Genomic DNA, 24,867 nt, shown 5'->3' with positions numbered 1-24,867 from the left:
TGAGTGTAGGTGTGTGTGTCTGTATATGTCTGTATATAAAAAAAAGCCTTATGGCCGGTGCTGTTGGATGTGTAGGGGGGGCAGGGATGGGTAAGTTCAGCATCCTGACAGCCTGATGGATAAAGCTGTTAAACAGTCTGGTGGAGCGGGCTCGGAGGCTTCTACCAGATGGCAGCAGACTGAAGAGGCTGAGTGAGGGATGGGTGGGGTCGCTCTCAATGCTGGTGGCTTAGCGGGCTGGGAGGGTGTTGTAAATATCCAGGAGGGAGGGGAGTGAGGCATCAATGATATTCCCAGCAGCGTTCACTATGCGCTGCAAGGTCTTGTGGTTGGATGCAGTGCAGCTCCCAAACCACACAGTGATGCAGCTGGTCGAGTGCTCTCAATGATGCCTCGGTAGAGGGAGCACATGATGGGTGCTCTCTTTAGCTTCTGGAAGAAGTAAAGACGCTGCCGGGCTTTCTTGGTCAGTGATGCAGTGTTATTTGTCCAGGAGATGTCCTCGGTTATATACACACCCTGAAATTTGGTGCTGTCTCCTGTTCCACAGTGGTACCGTTGATGGTTAGCGGGGGGAGTTTGGTGTGGGGTTTTCCCTGCATTAACAGAAAACATTCCCTAAGTTAAAGGATGGATTCGCAATTTTTGAAGTCTGTGCTGTAACATTCCTCCTGTTCACACTGGCCATTATAAGATCCCTTCATAATGCATTAATAATGTAAGTGATGGGGGACAAAATCCACAGTCCTTCTGTGCACTCTACTCTCTAAAAAGACGCTCTACAGTCTTTTTAGTGCCAAAGTTCCTCTTTTTGTTACTATACTTCCACTGCAGCTCAACAGGGAAACACTGTCTGAGGAAACACAAAGAGGGAATTTGACACTAAAAAGATTGTAAATATGTCAGATTTCCACTTGATATGACTAACTCAGACTGCTGAAGCCTCATATAAGCTTCAGATAAACTGTTAAATGACACACTGTGGATTTTGTCCTCAATCACTTACATTGAAAGCACATTTGAAGGATCTTTTAATATCCAGTATAAACAGGAGGAATGATTACAGTGATGAAAACCTCTTTCACTGTTCATATGGACACCTGACTGCTGTTTTAAGACACATTTATCCTTTAAGAAAGTTGATAAAATGCTTTTATTTCTAGTCTGAAATGTAGGACCAAAAATACGTCACTGGAATGATCTCTACTCTGAGACACTGGATTAATACAACCCCTGAACACAGCTGTGCCTCCTCTCTTCAGGAATCTCACAGCACACCTGAAGTTTGAAAACTGCTTTCTTCTCTAACGAGAAGCCTTTGTCATGTTGGATGTAGCTGAGGGTGAGGCTGCAGGCACAAGAGTGAGCAGGTGGGTATGGAGAAGCTCTTTAATGTCCTGTGGGACTCAGTGCTTCAAGGAGCTTTGCCTTAATCAAAACAAAGTGGCATGTTTTATCACGCTCACTCTTAAAAAGCAATTAAAAAGCAGGAGATGAGAGCAGAGGATGTGCCCTGCAGGATGACTGATGAATCACATGAACACGAGATTGTTGCTAAAGGACTATTTTTCCCCCCATTTGTTGTAATATTTCTTCTGTTGCAGCAACATCTACAAGATGAATTAGGGTTGCTGCTAGCTTACAATTATGCATACAGACACAGATACAACTTTTTATGTTGGATTTGATATTAATCATTCACTCGGCCTGTATTTTAATTTACAATTGAAACTTCTTCTTTGACTAAACCCATAAGGTCCATTTAGATTTTTTATGGATTTAAAAAAAATCATTTTTAAGACAATGTAACAAATTGCAATTGAGAACAGATATGCTGTAGCTATGAATTAAAAAAGGGGAACTGTCCCACAGTAATACTCATACACCCGTGATTATTTGTTGAATTTTTTAACTTCATTGCCACATTCACGATGGACAGTGACAACAAAAACAATAAAAATCGACACAGCAGAACATATCTTTTTTATTCCACACATTCTTCTCAAAACCTGTCGCCTGCATTTCCCACAATGCAACTTCACTCGATTTATTCAACTATACAGGTTCAGTTCAAACCCCCAGGAACAGCGTTGGACTGTGAAACCATTTAACATAGTGGCCAAATGGTGTGATTACCTAAAAAACATTTTTCTTGGACACAATCATCGGAAAAGGAGCGGCTGTGAAACCATGAATACATTTTTTTGAGTGCCACAACCCCGCAAATGATTCATTTTATTATCAGAGTTTGATCCATTCAGTCCAATAACATCTGGAAAGTCTAGAAGAGCTGCACGATTAAATTATTTTATCCCCGTTCAAGTTAGCTCAGAGCCAACCAGAGGGTGATTTTTTGGCTCTATGCACCTCTGAGCAACTTACATAGAAATGAACACGCCTCCATCTTTGAGTCCGGTATCCAGTTCTTTATACATCCATGGTTCAGGTGTGTTATGCTAGTAGCGGCTAATGTAGCCTGGAGCCTCTAGCTTTGAGCAGTGATGAGGAGCGGACTACAGAGGTCTGCTAACCTCACCTCTTTCTAACTCCACACCCTCAGATATGTTTCATTTTCAAACTCATGGTCTTCAGCCTCTCTGACTCAAGTGATTTAACTCATGGAAGAACAAACCCAACCTGGGTCAACCTTTAATGTGATCCATCATTAAATGGATCACGCTATAATCAATACTTGTGGTTGTCCTTATACTGTTAGCATGTTTATTTGTAACAGTAAAAAAGGCTCATGTAGATTCATCCAGTTAATTGATCTCTATACAAACTAAATAAGCTCAAACACTTTCTTTCATCTTTTCTCTCCCCTTTTGTGTATTTTGCAGCCCGCTGGGAATCACATTTAGAAATAAATGCTGGTGTGGAAATCTGTCTTCACAAATAAACTCTGCAATTACTTTAGTAAAATGTGAAATGTTAGGGAAATTTTTAAAGCAAGACTTTCCGAATATGCATGCAATATGGCTAATATGCATGCATTCAGAAATAAAACTGGGGAATTCAAGAAATGCAGTGCAGTATTTAAGGGTCGAACAAACTAAATGAAAGCACAGACTGTGTGTGGTGTCAGAAATATCATGAAAATACTATTATTTCTCATAGTCACCCCTTTTTATCTGTGGGCCAAAGATCCATGTCAGTTTGAACACAAATATATTTTCTCTTACAGTGTATTGCCAAACTGGGCACTCGGTTATTATTTAAGCGGTACACCAATGATTTAGTATTTTACTTCAATAAAGTTGTGGTACTTTTATTGATAAAAATAGTAATGATAATAATAATGTCAAAATTGAAGCAACAGAGGCTAAGATATTCTGACTTCAAGTGCCCAGTATGGGTCAAGCTCCAATAACCATGATCCTACATACTGCATCTTGGTAGCATCTTTTCATTAGACCATTCCTTAGCTTCAGTCTGAAATGACATTTTCAAGTATGTTTACAATGTGCTGTGGCTGAACAGCTAATAAGATGCAGGACAAGACGTGTGTTTGTAAGTTAGATAAGAAGGAGACGTTAACAGGAAAGCTAATGTGGTTCAGAGTCTGTGGCTCTTGTGTTGTGGAGCAGGATGCAATCAGGCTCAGTGTGACCGTCTGCTCTGCCTGTGATAGAACGCCATGTTATCGCTTTATGCAAAGATATGATTTGCTGTATCGGAATAAGGTCTCCATTTATTTTATCATCATTACAATTAATGCAAAACTAAAGGGAGCCATCAAGAAGATAAACTATTTAAAATATAAATTTCTCCCTTTTGGTTGCTGATTTTTTCTCAAAGGAGAACACACGACACGTGAGGGCAGGTATGTAGCTGTAGTAGACAAAAAAAACCAAACAATTTAAGTTTCAGTTGGGACTTTAAGTCAGCTAGTGTTGCCAAGTTATTTTTCACACTGACATGATGAACAGAGAGAGGAAACTGAGACATTGTGTTCAGCCTGCTCTTTGTTTCTCCACTCACCCAATAAATGAAGTATTGTTATGACACCTCCATTTAATCAAGAGTAAAACTACCATCTGCTTCAGTCTGGAATCTGCTCCGGCATTAGTGTGATTGATGCAGACCCATGTGAGATGCGGTGATTGGGGATGTGTGTAAGCACGCTTGGTGCTTGTACGCTTTTAAGTGAATTCATAGAAAATAATCAAATTCAGCAGAGTGTTATTCAGAGCTGAAGTACTTCCTGCTGGTTTTGAGACTGGCCTCAGAACATTTTCCTGGCATCTTGGATTTGTCTCGGTCTCATTATTTTGGCTCTGAAGTCTGTAATTGATGTTTTTCAATTGAAATGGCACAGAGAAGAGGAGAAGAAGAGAAACCCAAACTTCCAGGATCTTTCAGGCTTTTTATCTACTGACAACAAAGATTACAAATACATCTAAGTGATAAAAAACAAATGACAAAGTATATCTGTGTTTCTGTGCAACGTCATTGTGAGACGTGTCCACATGCACAAGGGACAAAATATATCAGAACGACTGAGAAATTATGGAGAGATAAACATTAGGAGTTTCTTTTGTGCAAATTGCAAATGTAATGTGTAGAAAATGTTCAATATCATGAGAAGGAAACATCCCTTTAAGCTCTTTTAGAGTGCATAATGCTGAAGAATTTACAATCAACAGAACTGATAGCTACACACCATAGTTGAGCAGTATACAGGGAATGGCAGTGAGCTCTGAATAGACAGACCTTCATACCAATTTAGCACAAATGAAAGTACAAGTGTGTTACCATTCACATATCATTTTATGACATTGTCAGCGAGTACGCTATCATCCAAGATCAAGATATCTGACCTCACTGCTCGCTTCAAAAGCTTCTCCACTCAAGTCGAATCCTTGAAATACAGATTTTCTATCCTCTTTACATCTAATTATCATCGCAGTTCTCTTTCCAGCATTAAATCTTGTGTCAGAGCCAGCACCATATTGTGAAATTATACTCAACAGCTGTTGTCGACCAGCTCTGCGGGCAGAATATAGATACATATTTTACATACATAGAGTGATTAATGGGATTACAAAAAACACTGCCAACAGCTGTTCTTACAAGTATTTAACTGCCCCAACAACTAAAATATGAGTAGCCCTGTTTCCTCCAGCCAACTTTTATGAAAAACTTCATGATTGATTGGATCAAAAACCTTAAAAGCAAAGGAAAACTTTTTTTACAGCAAAGACGCGCATCAATCACTCTTGAAAGGGTGCTACAGTACGAGAACAAATATCTCCATTGTCAGTTTGACTGGTTTTATCTTTACAGTAATGGAGTATTGTCACTGTGTCATTGCATAGATTAAACAACCAAGTTTTAACATGCTAATTAGTGAGCTATGAAAAGGTGCTAGTAGGTGGATTTTGTTACCATTAGACAAAGTTGGCAAGCTGTTTCCAGTCTTTGTGCTAACTTAACCGAACCAACTGACCTGTGCTTTAGTTATGGAACTTTCTGCTCCCTGTTTCCACCCACCTGCACACCTGCATCTCATCAATCCATTAGCCCACAGTAAATATACCTGCTCAGTTACTCCAGCATTTAGCCAGATTGTCAAACTTTCAGTTATTTTGCTCTTGCCACTGTGTCCTCCTGTCTTTCTACCTCGCCCTTTGAATTTGGAGAGCAGCAGTTTTTAGACCACCAGGGTGCCCCTGATGTCCATTGCAATGGAGGCTGGGTCTGTTAGCAGCATCACATGACACACATCGGCACAAAAAGCATTTTATCCAAACATAATCATTAGAAAAGGCGTGTCTGTGAAACAGTGAGTACAAACCCTGTGAAATGACTCTATTTACTATCAGATTATTTTATCCCTTAGATGTGTGCAGGGAGCCAACAGGAAGTCAACGGCTCGGCCAGAGTAGTCTTAAGTGCTCAAGACCGTCTTGACTACAGGATGCTCTATAGACCTAAAAACATAAACTTTTTCAGTGAAAGTGAGCAACTTTCATGAATTAATTGAGTGCCATATTTGAACGCGGTATCTGAGGGTTAAAAGAAAATGAAAATTAGATTTGGCAACATGTTGAACTTCAACTTCAACACTGCCGATGACTGCTAATGAATGCTAACATTAAATGTTGATTGTAAATATGTGAAGAAAATCATCCGCATTACGATTAGACCACAGCTCTTCCCAAGAACATCTGTGCATATTCAACAGGATCCTTTTTCCAGTTTCCAAGATAACAAACATGAATCTCAAGAGCTGGATTATCTATCAGCAGGCATCCAAGTCTCCATGAGAAAATCTCCAAGATTATTAGATTAGTTCCATCATGAATAATATCCCCCCTGTGATTTACTCGAGTTATTCAAGTGGTTTAATGAGGGAGGATCTTCTGTTTGCCTTCAAATTAATTCGTTCACACTCTTCCTGGATTTCAGCCCATTACCAACAGTCACTTCTTTCTCCATTTGCAGTGGGAGAGGAAATCAATCTATTTGCCTGACAGACTCATACTTTAGATTTTCCCAGTGTGAGAGCCTGTCTTGCATAACACAGAAATCTTAATTGATCCTCTATCGAAAAACAATTCGCAATTACTCTTCATGGTGTCATTTAAACTTCTTGGTATCAGATGAGTGTTTGCCACGAAGGACAACACAATTTATGCCAGGATATTTTAAGAGTTACCAGACAGTGTTTGACTATTTTAAAGTAAGGATGTTTTTTTCTGTGATTGATGCCTACCTGGCACTATCTGAATCGGCCTGCTATTTAAACCCATCCATCTGGCACCCCAAATGCTCATTATTATGCAATTGATATGCCAAAATCCCAATCTACAAAAAGCTCCTTTATTCTCTCTATGGGTGTAAATCATCCATGGTGCTTTAGACTACGCTCTTCTGATGGTGTGTGTGGGTTCAGTGGATATTTGTACTCACTGTCATAGGCTTTGACAATGTTTGCCTTGATCACAGGCTGCTTATTATCTACAGGACAGATTTCGGTACAACTTTATCCAAAGTCTGAAGGGAAAACCTAACAGATCAATGGGATGGCTGCTCATAGATTATTTTCTCATCCTCATGCTCTGTATGAGCGCTAGGATGTGTATCTGATATTTTCATTTACTTCACCAGTACGGAGATGGTTTGTATTAATGTGCATTTATGCAGTCTCTCTGATGTGAAAGCAGCCATAATCTATATTTTTATTAAGAAATCTTACAAATGTCCGTGTGTAATATGAAAGGTGCCGTCTGTAGTGATGAACCTATAGAGAATTAGCAGCTCCCCTCGGCTTCACAGAGCTTTCATTCAAGCAGCAACTACCACCGATTGATGTGAGGTCAGTGCAGAAATACCTTAAAATGCAATACCACCAACTGCTGCTGGATGCTGGCTCCAAAAAAAATCCCTGGCTCCCATTAACTCCCATTCAAAAAGTGTCAACTTCTCTCTACAAATACTATGTCAATTATTTTGTTCAACAAGTCTTTATGGTCTCAATCGCTAAATTCAGGCCCTCTAATTAGTGTGCTGGTGGTCGGTTTGGAAATTATCACTCTATTAATAAGATTTGAGGACTTATAGTTGCTTTGATGTCTGCCATGTGGATGTTGATTGACAGCTGTGATTGACAGTTGACTCACAGTTGAGTCGGACTTTCTGTTTAAAGATTAAACAGATTTTTCCGCAGATACTCAGTTCTACTGTGTTTATGATTCAGGAGTTACACTAACAAGATCCTCACAGGATGCTACCAAGCAATATTTCATTAAGTTTAATATTACATGATTACAATGCTTTCCCTTTGAGCACAATTTAGCTAAAGTAGCTAATGTTAGCCCAAGTGTGCACTGAGGCGGCGGGGCGTGAAAGGCAATGCACTCTTTATTTGGAGGCTCCTAGCTTTAAAATGGAAATGATGATGTAAGCTGCAACTCTGGGTTTCAAACGGGCTCCAATGCAAACAAACGGGCGACATCACGCCTCACTACGTCCATCTTTATATACAGTCTTTGATTTCAGATTAGTGTTTAGCTGTCTGGCTGAAAATAATATCCATCCAAAATGCTGAACCACTATTAAAACCCATTTGTTCCATCTTCCATTAAGATTTTAAATAACAGAAGTTAAATGCTGTATTGGTGGAACATTACATGGTGTATTTTAGTAGGGTTTTACTATGGTTGTTTTTATGTTGAATGAGGAATGCCATATTATTTACTGGTTTTATCAGGTTATATTGGTCTTATTGGGTGTGTGTTTTTTTCCTGTTTTTCTTCTGTTGAATGTATGAACTTTTTAATGTAAGAATGAGGGTAACAATGCTGCTAGTTATGTCTGGAGATAGAAGGCTTTGTGATGAGCCCAAGAAACATTTCTCTATAAAGTATATTTTATCTTAAAAACTGAGCTAAAAGAGAGTTAATGTTGGACTTATATTCATGAGGTGGACAGAAACACAACTCCAAATGAAAGAAAATGTTGCTCCATAACTGCTGGATGTGGAAACAAACAAGTGTTTGCTAACAAGTTCAACAAATCAACCTAAAAGGTGATGATATGTCAGTGTTGTGTTCACAACTTTCTGCTGCCCACAGCAATGTAAATGTAAGATTAAAGTGATAATTTAGGTAGCAGCTTCCATTTAGTGAAAGAGAAAGTTTTGTTTTGTGTTTAGAGAAGTGATAAATATATTTTATCGGTCCGTATTACATTAAATTGCACACTGAAGCAGACTGAAATAAACAGCGTCTGTGGGCGAAATCAGTTTTATAATCATGCAGCAAACAAGTGAAGAAGCTCATTTCTTGGCTCTCCACTCATCATGCAAATATGACATATGCTTTAAATCAATATGCAATCAAGACCGTTATGGCTGACGTGATCCAGTCTTTAGTCAGGCGGTATTCATAGATACTGGAGGAAATATTTCACTTCCCTTGATTATTCAGTTTGAATCTACGCAGCCGTTTCTAATCATGGAAATCAAGGACATCAATTATGTGGTGATGCCCTCTATTTAAAAAGTTCCTCCCTGAGTTTTAAAAGAGATTTAGCATTTACCAAAGGCCTGCTGAACATTTATGTGCAGGTTTATGCAGCATATAGCAGAGCAGAGCAGACAGTCTGCTTCCAAAAGAGACAAATGAATGCTGCAAATCAGCTGCAAAATATTTAAAGTGATAATTTTAGAGCTGCCGCGTGTTCTGCTGAATATTCATCCCGTTACATCCTAATCAGGTGTCGACCCCGACTCGTCAGTGGGAGAACTTGATCTCAAGGGAGCTCCAAAGGGAAAACAATTTGTATTTCATCAAAGATTTAACAGTCAAATATTAATATATTAGTTTACCAAATCTCCAACAACTTTAGGGTGTTTTCAAACCTATAATCTGTTTGCTCTGGTCGGAATTAGAGCATGATTTGGTAAAGTGAAGTCGTTAAAGTAAAGTGAACCAAAATGCATCACTAAAAAACACAAGAGAACATTCACTCAGCTCATTGGTTAGTGGGAGAAAACACGTAAACACAGGAAAAAAACCCCTGAAGAAGGTCCTATCTTCCAAATATCAAGAAAGTCTGTCATCGGATCTCAGTTCACTCTCCGGCTAGCTGCTAGCAACTGTTGATTTTCCTCATCCGCATCCCAGCATGCAAAGCGACATCACAGCTGACATTGAGTGAGGTACATCCTGGACAGGTCGCCAGTCAGTAGTATATAGTATAGAGACAGAACCATTCACACTCACGTTCACAGGCAATTAAGAGTCACCAATGAACTTAATCTGGATGTTTTTAGTCTGTGGGAGGAAGCTGGAGAACCTGTAGAGGTACGGGGAGAATATGCTCCACACAGAAGGGCCCCAGCCAACTGGTCGGTTGGCTGAGGCGACAATGCTAACCGCTGCACCACGGTGCCGCCTGAAAGTTTCACCAAAACCACATTAACTGATGAAATTATCATCATCGGTTGTATAAATCCAGATTAGAAATAACTTTAAAGAATTGCAGAACAGAGCGCTGATAGCTTTTTAATAAGTTTTCATGCAGTTTTTGTGTGTAAAATTGCTGCATTGAACACAACTATGCCGACACACACACACACACACACATACACACAGCCTTCTCCATTCACCTCACCAGCACATCTTCACCACCTGCACTCATTTGTGGTTTGAGTACATTAGAGAAACACCTGTATGCTGGATTTTGGAGTAAATATAAATGAATACAGTGTTAGATGTTGAGTGTGTGGTCTCACCAGTCAGACATGTGTCTATATACAGTAAATGCTGAACAAAAACCAAGCAGTGAGCTTTGGTGTCTCCATGCCTCTACTAGTCCATACACTGTGTACAAATGTGCACTGTCAGCGTATATTTGGCATCTATATGTCGGACCACTCTGTTTAATTTCGTAAACTGTTTCGTTTGTTGCACCGACTGCATTTCCAGCTGCTGCAGCCGTCAGCATCTCAAACCTTCTTCTGTTTTTAATACTGCTGCTGCTGTTCTCCACAGGAACATGTATATCAATATTCATGAAGTCTTTTCATTGACCATTTATAGTTAATTGAGCGAGTGAAAGGGGTGGGATATGAGGGTTGTCCATGTGTGCACATTTTGAAGTCGATTGTGATTTATAAAAGGGAAAAATACCTGCATTTGTGTGTGCACAGTTTTATAAATCTTGATTATTTTTTTGGCTTACACCATTTTCAGCTTTTGTCGTACACTTGATATGTATCCTATGTACTGTTTTATAAATGAGGCCACTTGTCTGTACCTGACTATGATTTCTGTGTTCAGATCTGCCCAAACAAATCCGACCAAGACTCTGATTCAACGTGACTAAACAACGCAAGTTTGAAAACGCACTTAACCATTTGGCAAAGCTAATCCTTTAACTTGTGTAACTTTTGATGAAGAGGAAATATGAAGAAGGTTATGTTGAGCACATCTTAAACCTGCAATAACTGACTTTTTGGCCACTTGGGGGCAGCAGAAACAAGCTGTAAACACAACATGGACATATTTTCACCTTTTAAGTGGATACGTTGAACTTGTTAGCAAACAGTTGCTTATTTACACTTTCAGCAGTTACGGAGCAACATTATCATTCATTCACCTGATGAATGTAAATTCTGTTTTTTCTCTCTACCAACTCCTGAGGGAAATATCTTTCTCTCAAGAAAAAATGTTACTGTTCATCAGTTAGTATTGATATGTTCTTGGAATCCAACCAGTTTTTAAGTAAATGTCTTTATGGAAAAAATCCTTCCATCCTAAAAGCACTTTTATATTTATTTATTGATTTGTGTTACAGCCTCTGCTGATAATAAATGTAATGGCAGTTTTTTTAGTTTGTCACAAATATATTTAAGACTTGAAGCTGCATCTTGCAACTTTTGGCAGCAGAAACAACATTTATCAAGCAGTAAAACGGTCCGTAAAGCCGAGAGGAGCTGCAGAGTCGCTGATAATTCTCTGCAAGTTCATCACTACGACAGACGCCTCTCACATTACACGCTGTCATTTGATACGTTATTATAAAATTATAGTCAAAGCCGTTTTAAAGCCTTCTTTGGTTTGTTTTCTCTGTTAATGCTATCAATGTAAATTATGTCAGCGTGAAACAATGGCTCAACTTACCCTGTTCTCTACTGTGTGCTGCACCAGGAAACCGAGAAGCTCAATCAAACACACTCCAATTACAGCAAAGACAGGGAATTAATTGTTCCAATAATCTGGTTTAATAGCTTTCTAATTAGCAGACAGTTATATTTTGCCCATGGCAGGGAGCGTGGGTGTGTGTGTGTGTGTGTGTGTGTGTCAGTAAGCTTGGAGCATCACTGATGAGACCGTCAAGCTTGGCTTGCAGTTTTGAGGCAGATACATTCAGCACGAGAATGGAATAATAATAATAATAATAATATTAATGATGATAATGATAATAAAGTTAGAAGTTGAAGAAATTTATCAACAGTATGTGAGTGCTTCAAACGTACCCCAAAGGTGAAATGAACACACTTTCACAATTTCATCTGCATAACACTAATCTTTTCTTGGGACGTTTACTGATCTGTGCTGACTCAGTGGCAATTTTCCAGACGAATGCATAGACTGTGCAATGAGCTGACGTGACAGGTAGAACCTAACTGGAAAAAAAAAATCCATCTGAAGGAGAGATACTGCCATTTCATACATGATTTGTTGCCTTGATCAGAACGAGACCACTGATAATAAAAGTCAGCCTGCTTGACTGATCAGTAACAAGCTGTATCATCCCTCATTTTCAGTTGCTTATTAAAAATGTTAAACTTTATAGATTTTTACATTTTTAAAAAAACGCTAGAACAAACTGCCAAAATGCATCATCCCTCCGAGTTTCATTTAAGCTGGACCAGTGGAGTGTGTGATATTGATAACACATTCACTTGGACAGTGTCATTTATTAGGATGGCAGGATAAGGATGGCAAGTTATTATCACTTGGGCTTAAAGAGTAGAAAACTGAACTTTTTAAAAGCTGTGATGTTTCACCATCAGGGAGCAGAGCTGCATTGACCCGCTAGCGGGGTCTGAGGCAAACATGCACCCTTTGTCTTGAATATTATCAAACAAATTTATAATAATCAGTTAAATGAACTCTAAGTTATTGCAGTTTAGCTGCTGATTTGGCCACTTAACAATGGTCAGCAGTTGGAGCTGCAGCAGTGGCTGTGACACAACTCAATTAAGGCAATTAAAGTACTTTAAAACCCTCAGTGCCTAATTGCAGTAAATTTCATACTCCCTCTCAGGGTCATAACTCAAATCAGAACACATGGAAATGATAAACCAATAAGTCCTCCATGACCAAATATGTCATTTGACCATGTGACTCAAGAATGACAGGAGTGTTTTCTAACCTTGCGCCTCTATCAGCAGTAATCAGCAGGACAACAAATAACTTGATGTTTTATGGTGCGAAAATGGTGTGGTTAAGGTTTAGGCACAAAATCCACTTGGTTAAGTTTAGGGAAAGATCATGATTTGGGTTAAAATGATCAGTTTGTCAAGGTTACAGAAACATGTGGTGTAGGTTAAAGTTACTACGTCCTTTAAAGTTAGGTGACCTCCGTTGTCGTGGGTACAATAATAACCATGGGGTTGAGATAAGGGGACAATCATGGCCAAAGTCCACTGTCAGGTTAATACCTCCGCCCACCTGTCCTCCTCTGAATGTGGAAAACTGTCGTCATAATTACTGGATGGCATCTGTCACTCAAACATAACTGTCGTTTTTGGGTGCTTTGGGTGACAATCTCCAATGTCCATCACAAATAAACATCTATGAATCTGCTTAGAAATCCTTAAAAATCTTTAGTTCAAGTTATCAGCTGATAGTTGTCTGTACATCTGCAGGTATATTGCAAACAGGAACTAGTGTACTGCTAATTCGGCATACTTTTAAATGGTGCCAATTTGCCAAAAATGAGAACAAATGTAGACTAAAACTAGAAACTAGAAATACTCATGGTTGTATGCCTCTGCCAATCAGTCAAGTTGCAGTTTACATCCATGTCCGTCCAGACTCACGATATTTGAGACTTTGAAGGAATTTAGTAAAATCATAGTTTCAAGGTGGACCTAAGATTAGTGTCACTATCCGACCAAATGTGAAATATAGTCACAATCTCCCCTTCAGTTCCTGAGTTATGGTGTTGAATAATGGTCAGAAACGTTTTTTTGCAAAATATTATGTTATTATGATTGAAGTTGATCTTTTGGATATAAAATGTCATCATCACTTCATTATCAGACATGTGTGTGAAACTTTGTCATAATTAGTGTGCCAAATCCTTATCAGTTCATCCTTGAGTCCAAGTGGACTTTTGTGCCAAATTTGAAGAAATTCCCGTTCCTGAGATATCACATTCATGAGAACGGGACGGTTGGACAACCTGAAAACATAATGCCTCCTGCTGTAGACCAGCAAACTGAGACAAGAAAAAAACATTACCTGATTCCAGCTGTTTCATCCAAGTATTGGCTGCTTCTCTTTGGGTTTAACACTGTTGTGTGGAGAAAGGTAACTGGAAGAAGCCATCCCGCTGTTAGAGATGGTCAAATTAAAATGACCACAAACTAATTGCCAGACAGTAAACCTGCGGCATTCAGAGCCCCTGAAGGTTTCTGGCCTTTGGGCAGTTGGTAATTCAGCCTTGCTAGAAGGCAGAAAGTCTCCAAAACAAAAACACATGTGACATCCAGGTTATCCAAGTATTAACAGTAGCTTCTTAGCAAACATTGTCTACTTACACCCAGCAAACACAGCGACAAACAATGTTCTCCTTGAAGTTGTGTTTCTGGCCACGTGACAAATGCAACTCAAATATTCACCTTCTTAGCTTCACTCTGGTTTGATCTTTTTAGCTCAACTTAAGCTTCTTTCTGTGTGGTTTGATGAGAAGGGTGAGACTCAATAAGCAAGTCTGCATCTGGGATGTAGAACCAAAATAATGAGCTAAAAGAGGCTAAAAAGAAGCTGAAAGCAATGTGGAGCGGCAGAGTAATGTGGTTTCAGCAGTAGGAGCAACTGGTTTCACATCAGGGAGTCATTTCATTCAATGTTAATATAAAATATATCACAGGTTTAAAAATAAAATATAATACAGATGTATGATTGAAAACTTGACCTTTAATGATGGTTCCTGCTCTCGCGTCAACTCATGCAAGTTTTTAAAATGCCAAAGCACAGTACCAAAATGCATCATCCTCCCACAGCGTGTCATAACAGTAGCATGGGGCATCATGCCTTCAATTATAGCATCCCCATTTGTCCAATCAGTGACATTTTTAAAGGGTAACTACGCACTCAAACTCTGCTGGCTCCCTCCCCATGGATGTATTATAAGAACTTGATACCCGACTCAAAGATGGTGCCTATTCAAATCAAATTAGAATTGTTTGCCTGGCACATGAGCCAAAAAAAGTTTCTAGCTTCCGAGTTTGTGGCCCATTGAATATGTGCAGTAGTGTTTCTCCCGCTGGCCCCGCCCACAAGTTCCCGCTCAGCCTGCAGACTTTACATTGGGTTGACATTCTGGATTTTAAAAATCGCTTTTCTAGGCTTGAAACTTTTACAAATATAAAACCTTCATGGGTCAAAAATTCATAATGGAAATAGTCATAATTGACCTTATTTGCAGTTTGAGGTTTCCTGTCAACAGTTTTATATAGATGTCTTTTATAATGGTGGTCTATGGTGAAAATGGCTGCAGGGGATATTTTCACTGCAATACTGCAAATGACCACTGTGCAAAATTGGCAACAAGGCTGAGCGGTGGCACCATATCCAGTGTTTATTATACCCATGTCCCTCCCGCCCAGCATATTTAAAAAATGCAACAGAGTGGAGGGCAACGACTGTAGGGGCCGTCGCCTTGTGGCTGTGTAGTGTGTGATGCAGAGGCTGAGGGGACATCGACTGACCACCACTCATTGTAGTGTGAATAGCGATGTAGAGCTGGTAGTCAGAGCTAATCAGCCATGAGCAGCTGCTGTCAGACTCTCCGTGCTGGAAACACAGAGAGTCCGCTGGAGCTTTGACAGTCACTAGAAGCACATTGATGGCCCTTTGTAAAAGTTTCTGTAGGGTTCCTGTGTTGTAGCAGAGCAACAAGAGGCTCTCCGGTCAGTGTGTGTGTCAGTATGTAGCTGTCAAATTTTCATATTACGATTATTGTGGCCAAAAATATCACAGTCATCAATCAATCATCAAATGTTTCTGAAGCACAACTATATAGTGAAATTACTTAAGTCTTAGGGTTGAGCAGAGCAGGTGAACCCAAACGCAGGAGCTTGCAGGCACAGCAAAGCTGAAGAATAATGTTTTTAATTCGGGTCCATGCAGGCAAAAACAAAGCTGGCAGATCAGAGCAAAACAGAATACTGAACAAACAGAAGAGAGGATCTGAAAACCAGGACTTAAATACAAACTTAACTAAGGAAACAACAAGGAACAGGTGGCAAGACACAAGTGCAGACTGGGAGCTGATTGGCTGGGGAAGACACAGGGGAGCAGGGCGGGGCTAACGAGACTGATGCAGGGCAGGTGTGAAGGGAAAAGCAAGCACAGGAACACAGGAGGGAAACGCAGAGCAAACAGAAAACCAAAAACCCGAAAAACATGATAAGTAGTTTCAAAAAAGCCTTAAATGCCAGCAGGCCAAACAAAAAAACAACTCTGTGCCACAGAGCTAAGTGGGCTGCAAAATAATCAGAGAGACATGTAAACTCAAAGTCTAAAACACAGATCTGTTCCATTATCCAGAAACTGATACGTAACCACTAAACCTGCAGCTCAGTGAAACACATTCACAAAACAATCTCGTCATTAAACAAACATTCTCTGAAAAGTATTTCAGCTTTCACTTCTGTTTGCTCTTCCAAAAGCATATATATTACAAACTAGGCAGTTAAATGGCCGGACAAAGGTTCGGTGCAAAGAGCAACAGTATCTCAAGTATCTCAAGTGGTTCAACAAACAGGGAAAAAAGTCTGAGGGCATCTGGTGGAACTGGTGAAGGGACACAGAGCCAGACTGGGCCAGACCAAACCATAACACTTAACACCATGATTGGCTTGGATTTAATCGTATCAAACAAACTGAACAATGAACTGTATTTTGCTGAATCCTGCAAATGGACGCACACAAAAAACCCACCAAAAACACCAAAAACACCACAAACAAAAGCAGGTTAGTTGTTTAAAGTTTAAGACAGTTGATTGGAAATTACTTTAAATGCAGCTCACTGTCTCTTTCTCTTAGATTGTACACGTGTTCTGATTTGTTTTGGGTGTTAATAGCTCACTTAACCATAAACTTGCCGCATGTCATTAGGTGGATTAGCTAGTGTTAGCTTAGCAAGTCATGGCCCCAGTAGTTAGATCTAGACAAACAAGGAGCCTGTTCCAACTGTGTCTGTGTTTCACCGGTAAAAATGTGTTTTCAAAACGGCGAGTAAAGACAGGAGAGCTGTGCTGTGTTCAGGGCGTCCTCGGAAAAACGACGATAATGACGGTAAAGGAAACGGTTGGCGGTATTGTTACCAACAGAATGTTTCATCACAGTATATAGTAAAAACGGTAAATACGTCACATCTCTAACGCCAACATGAAGCTACGTGATTATGTGTACATTGCAAAATTAATAATAATTTAGCGTGTTGTTCCCCTTTTAATGCTGGAACTCAGTATGACGATTGTGTCATTGATCCAGCTGTCGTCAGTACTGTCTGAAGATTGATTAGATGGTAACGTGTGAAAGCAGCTTCATTCATTAAAATCCCAAAGACTTTTGAGAATATGAGTAATAAAAAAGTTAAGTTTGGTAAGAATCTAATTTATGCTTGTCTGTCTAATTTGAAATTTTTTTTTTTTTTTTTTTTATAAAATGCTCAATGACATTTTAATGTTGACACCTCTCTGCCAAAGGCTTCTGCTCCAGCTGTAAATGTCCCTTAAAGACCATGAAAGCTCAGAAAGCATTTAATGAAAGCATCACGCAGCCTGTCATACTCCATTAAATACTCAGCAGAACATTCTGGTGCTTGGCAGGATGTGTTTTGTTGGATCTGAAGGGTAGTTACAGTTAGGATGCTAAACTAGAACCTGAATATTACCTCCCGTTAGACCCATATATATAAAAATAATGGCATTTCCCATTTAATACAGAAATTGCTTATTAAGCTGTAAACTTGGGATTGGCCCAGCTTACCAGTAAGTGTTTGGGTTTTTAAAAAGGTCATGAGGAGAATACATTTAGACACTCCGACAAACAAAGACTCGTCCAATTATCAGAGTTGCTTTAATTATTTATCCATCCGTCAGGAAAACTGAAGCATGGCAACATTGATTAAAGTAGTTTTTATCTTGAACACTTTGTCTTTGCTTATTCATTCCTCTTCAGTTTTCTCTCCTGCGAAGCGCATTTGTATTCCAGACTTGTTCATTTTCCCATTTTGTTCTCCTCTCCCTCTCTTGCCTTGTTTTCATCTCAATTTTCACACACTTTTTTTTCCCCCCCCCGTCTTTGTGCCTTCACTCTAAATATCTCTCTCTCCTTTTTTATTGTTCCGACAAACTTTGAGCCGAATCTGTCGTTATAACAGGGATCGAGGTCTGCTCACTCTGCGCTGCAGTAATCATCCACAACATTTTATTTCATTGATTTCAAGACAGTATGGTACAACTGGTACAATACAACATATGCACGTATTTTATTTTATTCTGTTTGACTTTTCTGTTTCTTCTGTGCTCAGCGGGTGACATAAACAGTCTTCTCTTTATTGTGTGAATTTTCATTTGCTCCTTTTATCTTACAGCACTGAGAGCACTTGAAACTTTTATTTTAGAGCTTTAGAACAGTTTTCTGTAGCACACTGTGGTATATTGTCAGTGTGTGATTTATGTTACTGTGGTTTTATGGTGTGTGTGTGTGTGTGAATAGAGAGAGATGTCAGTGTGATGTTCATTTGAGAGGCAGCTGTTGAGGTCCCTGCCTGGGCTTGCAGTCATTGTATTTGTCCCACATTTGGCTGATTTTCACACATCTCACTTCATAATGAAGCCTCTCAACACAATCAATAAAACAATCCTCTGTAGACGAATCCGGGTTCCAGGCGGAGGTAGAAGGCGGAGGTTGTTCTGATTAAAATGCAAGAAATCATGGTATTTGATGAATTAAATCATAAGGCAGCAAGTTATTCCTGCTGGGTAAAATTAGCACACAGCACTTTCATATCCAGACTGTGGAGGTCGGGTCGAGACCTAATTAATTTTAGACTAGTGTTTAGGGACTGAATAATAATAATATACTGCCAGCCGCGATTAACACAAACATCTCTGCTTTCACTGCCAATGTCAATGTGTTCAGTTGCACTCTGCCACTGCAGCACAGCACATAAATCAGCTGCCGTATTCGTCTATATCAGAATCAGATTTATCTTTATTGGCCAAGTAGTTTACACATACAAAGAATATATTGAAGGTATGACTATATACAGGTGAAACTGTTTCTGTGAACTACAAACAGGATACAAATGGTGCAAAGAAGTGCTGAGATGAATATTAAATGGTAAAAAATGTACTTTATATGCATATGGTATGCAGCCTGTTCAAATATACAGTAATGAGTGAAATTTATTGCACATTTTGTATTTTAAACTAAATAAATATGTATAATTTGAAGGTGCAGTGGGTCTTATAGTGTTCCAGGGTTATTTCAGAGTCACAGGGAGTTAACTGTTCATAAGTGTGACGGCGAGGAGGAAGAAACTGTTCCTGTGTCTAATGGTTTTGGTGTACAGTATTCTGTATTCCCTACCAGAGGGGGGAAGTTGGACCAGGTTATGTCCAAGGTGTGAGGGGTCTGCAGTGATTTTCCCTGCACGTTTCCTGACTCTGGAGGTGTACAAGTCCTGGATTGTGGGGAAGATTGGCACCAATAATCTTTTCTGTAGACCTGATTGTTCGCTGTAGTCTGCTCCCTTCCTGTTTGGTAGCCGATCCAAACTAGACAGTGATGTGGATGTCAGCAGCTCCTGAGGAAGGTACTTCCAGAGCTGGCACAGGAAGTACCTTCTCCTCTGGGCCTTTTTGATCACTGTGTTGATGTTGGACTCCCACTTCAGGTCCTAGGAGATTGTAGAAAGCACAGCACTGTCTCAGCTGTGAAATCCCAGCTGAGACAGGGGGGGTTCGTGGGCACCTCCTGAAGTGTCATCTCCACAGTTTTGAGTGTGTTCAGCTGATTGGTGTGACCACACCACAGGGCTAGCTGCCTTGCTGTGAACCAGGGCTTATTGTTATTGAAGGTGCAGAAAGTTTTGGTGGGAACACACATGTCCTCACAAAGGCCGATGTAAGATGTCACAATGTCAGTAAGTTGGTCCAGGTGTGTAGCTGCAGCCTCAGAAACACTCCAATTCCTACAGTCAAAGCAGGCCTGTAGCTCCAGCTGCACCAGGAACAGAGAAATATGCGTCCTTTGATATTTTGTATCAGTGGTCTAGTGTGTTTTTATCCCTGGTGGGACATTTATTCTCTGGTGGGTCTGTATTTTGGCTGTTCATGGCTGAGGTTTACTTTGTTAAAATCCCCAAGGACAGTGAGAAGGGACTAGGGATGATTACGCTCCATGCTGGTTATCTGGTCAGCCAGGTGTTTATAAGACCTGAGGTGGGATGTAAACACCGACCAGAATAAAGGAGGAAAACTCCTGTGGTGAATAAAACGGTTTGCAGTTGATGAACATAGTCTCTAGGTGAGGAACCCATATTTTCCTTAACATTGTGACATCCGTACGCCAACGTTCGTTTACGTAGTAACAGATTCCGCCTCCCCTCATTTTCCGTCAACTCCAGGTCCTCTTGGTGGAGTTGGATGCCCAACAGATGTACAATACTGTCAGGGATGAACTCACCAAGCCAGGTTTCGGGGGCAGCAGATCCAGAAAAATCCCTCTTTGTTCTGTTGATGAGCAGCATTTCATCCATTTTGTTGGAAAGAGAGCGGACATTCGCCAGATGTAATGACGGGAGCGGTGTTCGGAACCATCGCTGTTGCAGCTTAACCAGCCTTCCAGCACGCTTCCGTCTTCTGCATCCCCTCCAAACCCTCACAAAGTTCCCCACTGATCCAGGGGGTCAATGTGGACATTGCGGAGGACTACAAGTACCTGGAAGTGTACATCAATAACACACTAGACTTGGCTAAGAGTTGTGTCTACTTTCTGAGGAGGCTGAGGTCCTTCAACATCTGTCAGACAATGCTGAGGATGTTTTATGAGTCTGTGGCGGCCAGTGTTGAGGGTAGCAAACACCAAAAAACTCAGCAAACTGATCCTAAAGGCCAGTGATGTTGTGGGGGTGGAGCTGGACTCTCTGGCGGCAGTGTCAGAGAGGAGGATGCTGTCCATGTTACGTATCATCTTGGACAATGTCTCCCATCCACTCCATGACGTACTGGTCAAGCACAGGAGTACATTCAGTGCAAGACTCATTTCACCGCAGAGCACCACAGGAAGTCATTCCTGCCTGTGGCCATCAAACTTTTCAACTCCTCCCTCAGAGTGTCAGACGCTCTGAGTCAATAGACTGACCCTTAGACTTACTTCACCCATGTCAGCAGCTTCATAACCCCATAATTTATTAATAATTTATATTTTCCAACTGCTAACTTAATAGTACAATAATGTTGTGCAATAATTCAACTGTGCAATACTCTAGTGTTCTATATGTATACTGCATTAATACTGTATATTTCATCTAATATTTCTTATTTATTTATTTATACTATTCTTGCTCTTGAACTCATTTACAGATCCCATTTCTGAGCCTTATTATTTACACTGTTGTTACATATACATATACATACACTGTAATATGATGCACATATTTTTTTTTTACACATTTCTTATTTTTTATTTCTATTTTTCTTATAATTTCTCTATGCTTATATATATTTCTCTTCTAGGAGCAACTGTAACATGACCCAGTTTCCCCTCAGGATCAATACAGTATTTCTGATTCTGATTGTGAGAGCTGCTGCTCCTCCTACTAAAATCTCAGAAAAAGTTTCTGGGTGTGAAGACCTTTGAAAAAGTTTGTAGACTGAACTGTTGAATATTCAACGGTTTTTTCCCTGGTGAATAATATGAAAGCGAGAACTGAAGACCACACAAATAAACAAAAACAGAAGAAATACTAGAGAGCACAACACCCAGGCTGCCATCTGAGGCGACATCTTGCTTCTTCGCTTTCAACGGGTGACATTTTTAATCAGTGAAGATTTGGAGAAACTGATGCGTGCTTTTGTCTCTAGCAAGCCGGACTACTGTAACGGACTTCTGGACTTCTGGACAGGTCCAGTTGATCCAGAACGCTGCTGCTTGACTCCTAAAAGACTAAAAAAATCAGAGCACTACACTACACCAGTCCTAAAATCACTAAACTGGTTGTTAGTGTGTCAAAGAATTGACTGTAAAGTATTACTGCTTGTCCATAAATGGTTCATCAGATCTTCTCATACAGTATGAAGCTTCCAGAGCTTTCAGCTCAGCTGCTTCTGGTCTACTTGTGGTTTCTAAAGTTAAACATGGTGAAGCTGCTTTTAGCTTCTGTGCTGCTGCTCACATCTGGAACAAACTACCCGAAGTTTGCAGACTAGAAACAATGCAAACTGCTTTTAAATCATAATTGAAAATGCATCTATTTGCTTTTTATTAAATTTTAAAGCTGCACTTCATAATTTTATCCTTATCGCTGCCTTTTGAAAGCTTTTTTACTTTTATCGAATTTTATCTATTTTACTTTTCTATTACTTTTATTTGCTTTTTTTTAGTCTTTTTCTTATTTTTATTGTTGTTATTCCTGCTCTCATTCTTTTGCATCATGTAAGGCATTTTGAATAAATAAACCTGCCTTGCCAACGCCAGATGTACTGATTGCATAAACAGTATATAGAATTGTATTTTTTTGAATGAAATGGAAAGAAGCAATCTCGCAAAATTAAAAATAAATACATACTTAGTCGACTGTTTTCATGTCAGAGTGCAGAGAGAGACAGGAGCAGAGCAGATGTGTTGGGAAAGACGGACATTACCTCCTGTTTGCATTGTTTAAAGGCCACTGGTCCAAAACTAAATCTGTGATGATGAGGCAACTGCGAGTGACCCTGCTAAGCAACAACATGCATTGCTGTGGTAACGGTTGATGGTTGATGTTTTCTAACTGGTAGAGGGCAGCGGGCTGATGGAACCGGCCTCTGGCCCCACAGTCCCACAGTGAGGCTGTGTTTGTACATGTTGAGACCTGTCATGTGGCTGCAGTGCTTTGTGAAAGATGAGTGTTGCACCAAATGGTGGAAACTGTAACATCCATAAAAATGCAATGCTTTAAAACACACTATAATGTAGTTGTTGTTGTTAGATATAAGTGCTTGGTACTTGTCAACAACTATAAATCCTCCTGTGGGCACCAGCTGCTGTATAAACAGATAAAATGACAGTATAATAAAACACAGTTGTAATAATATAAAATTTAATTAGTCTTCATAGTGGAATTATTGTTGACAAATACTACACATTAATGAACACTTAAAATGTCCTTAAATATGCTTATAACTACATTATAGTGTGTTATAAACCATTTATTAAATGTTTGTATACTGATTAAAAACACTAAATAGGGGACTTGAAGTTTGGTTTTTACCTGAAACAATGTTATGGTTTATGTTTGGTTAGGTTTAAGAAAACATTGTGGTTTGGGTTAAAATGACTACTTCCTTATGCTTTTTGTGATTTTCTGTCACTTATGTACTTTTATGAAATAACATGGTCAAAGTTTCAAAACTTGAGGTGAACATATGTAAAAATGCTCCCTGTAAGACAAAAACCAGGGCTGCAGCCCGCTATTAACGCTTTGTTGCATTTAAATGTAAATCATGTAAAGATATTCCAGTGGAGCCCCAGAATAAAAATATAGCCGTTTAAACTTTGGACACCTTAGTCGTCATGGTCAAAAAGATAAAAGAGCAGCGTTCTCTTGTGTTAAAGTCAGACGTTTTGTTGACCCATCCATCCTCCCCGACCTCCTCCCTACATGGACTTTGTCGCTTTATAATACCGTCATCTGATTTCCTCTTTTTTCATAATCACTCTGGCCGCAAGAGGGCTTCTGTCACGTGAACACAAACGTATGTTGTTTTGGGGCACTCGCATAAACGACTGATCCTGTCCTTTTTTCCTTGGGGGGACAGTCTTGGAAGCTCTGCCCAGAACGAGAGAAAAAACCTGAATATATCATCAATTCTGGCCTGTAACTTGTTTTTTTTAATACTACTCCCACTAAGGCTGGTTAAAACTCCCCAACAAGCACATCTCTTTTTGTTTTGCTGCAAGGAAAGCTTTTCATTGACAACATAGTCAGTGTTCACACCTCTCTATTAGTTGCACTTTTGAGACATTACAGAAGATCAGTCTAAAAAGTGTTGTTTTGGTCCTTTCAAAAATCCTAATTTAAGTGCCCTTCAGGTTGCTAAAATTCTCAAATTTCCACAAAAATACTGAGGAAATGTCTTTGGAGGACTCAGTGTTAACTACAGCCACTGAATACTGTCTGCTGCATCTTTGAAAAAGCACAAACTCAGACATGGCCTGCAGTTATCACAGCTTGCTGACGCTTGAGATTAGCATGAAGAGAGAATCACTGCTTCCAACTGAATAGCAACTCCTCTAAAATCTTCACACAGGTGCTTATAACTCCCAATAAACACCAGTGAAAACAAACACTAAGAGAGATTTTTATCACCCACATTTGACTCTTATTCTTTTTTCCTTAAATGACATTGGGATAATAATTATAAATAAATGTGTTGATATATCTGTGTTCCTCAGCAGAAATGATGCCTCAAGCCAGATAATTTTGTGAATGTTGAAAGGATGTTTAGTCACAGCATTATTCCCTTTAAAAACACTGCAGGGAAAGAGATAAACACCACATTATAGAAGGAGGATGTTGTTAGTCCTTTCAAAGACTAACAAACGCGGCAGATAAATCAGTGGGAGGGCTCAGCAGCCAGAGACGCCATCCTGTGTCCTGGAGGTCGATGAGCTGTGTTTCACTTTTCTAAATCAATTGTAAACAAAATGTACTTGGTGCACAGTGTGTACACAGTGTACTCACAGGTGTGTGGTACAGGCACTCTGGGTAATTTTCCAGAGCAGACTAAGAAAGAGTCCATCGCAAAACCCTCCATGAAACAACTTCTTGTACAGATTAAACAAATGAAATATAATCTTCTGTGTACGATAGCATCTGTTCTGTAAATCACTTGTCCTG

The 24,867-nt window shown here is 39.7% G+C and overlaps 1 protein-coding gene across 1 annotated transcript in view; it reads left to right on the top strand.

Annotated features, from left to right (window-relative positions):
• Positions 1-24,867, top strand: part of gpr39 (G protein-coupled receptor 39) — a 42,406-nt gene that overhangs the window by 15,921 nt on the left and 1,618 nt on the right. The gene's annotated exons all lie outside the window — the stretch shown is intronic.

This window comes from Thunnus maccoyii, chromosome 11 (assembly GCF_910596095.1).
Source record: "Thunnus maccoyii chromosome 11, fThuMac1.1, whole genome shotgun sequence".
In the NCBI taxonomy this organism is placed as follows: Eukaryota; Metazoa; Chordata; class Actinopteri; order Scombriformes; family Scombridae; genus Thunnus; species Thunnus maccoyii.
Note: the sequence above shows the minus strand (reverse complement) of the source record. Positions and strands in the feature narration are given on the sequence as shown.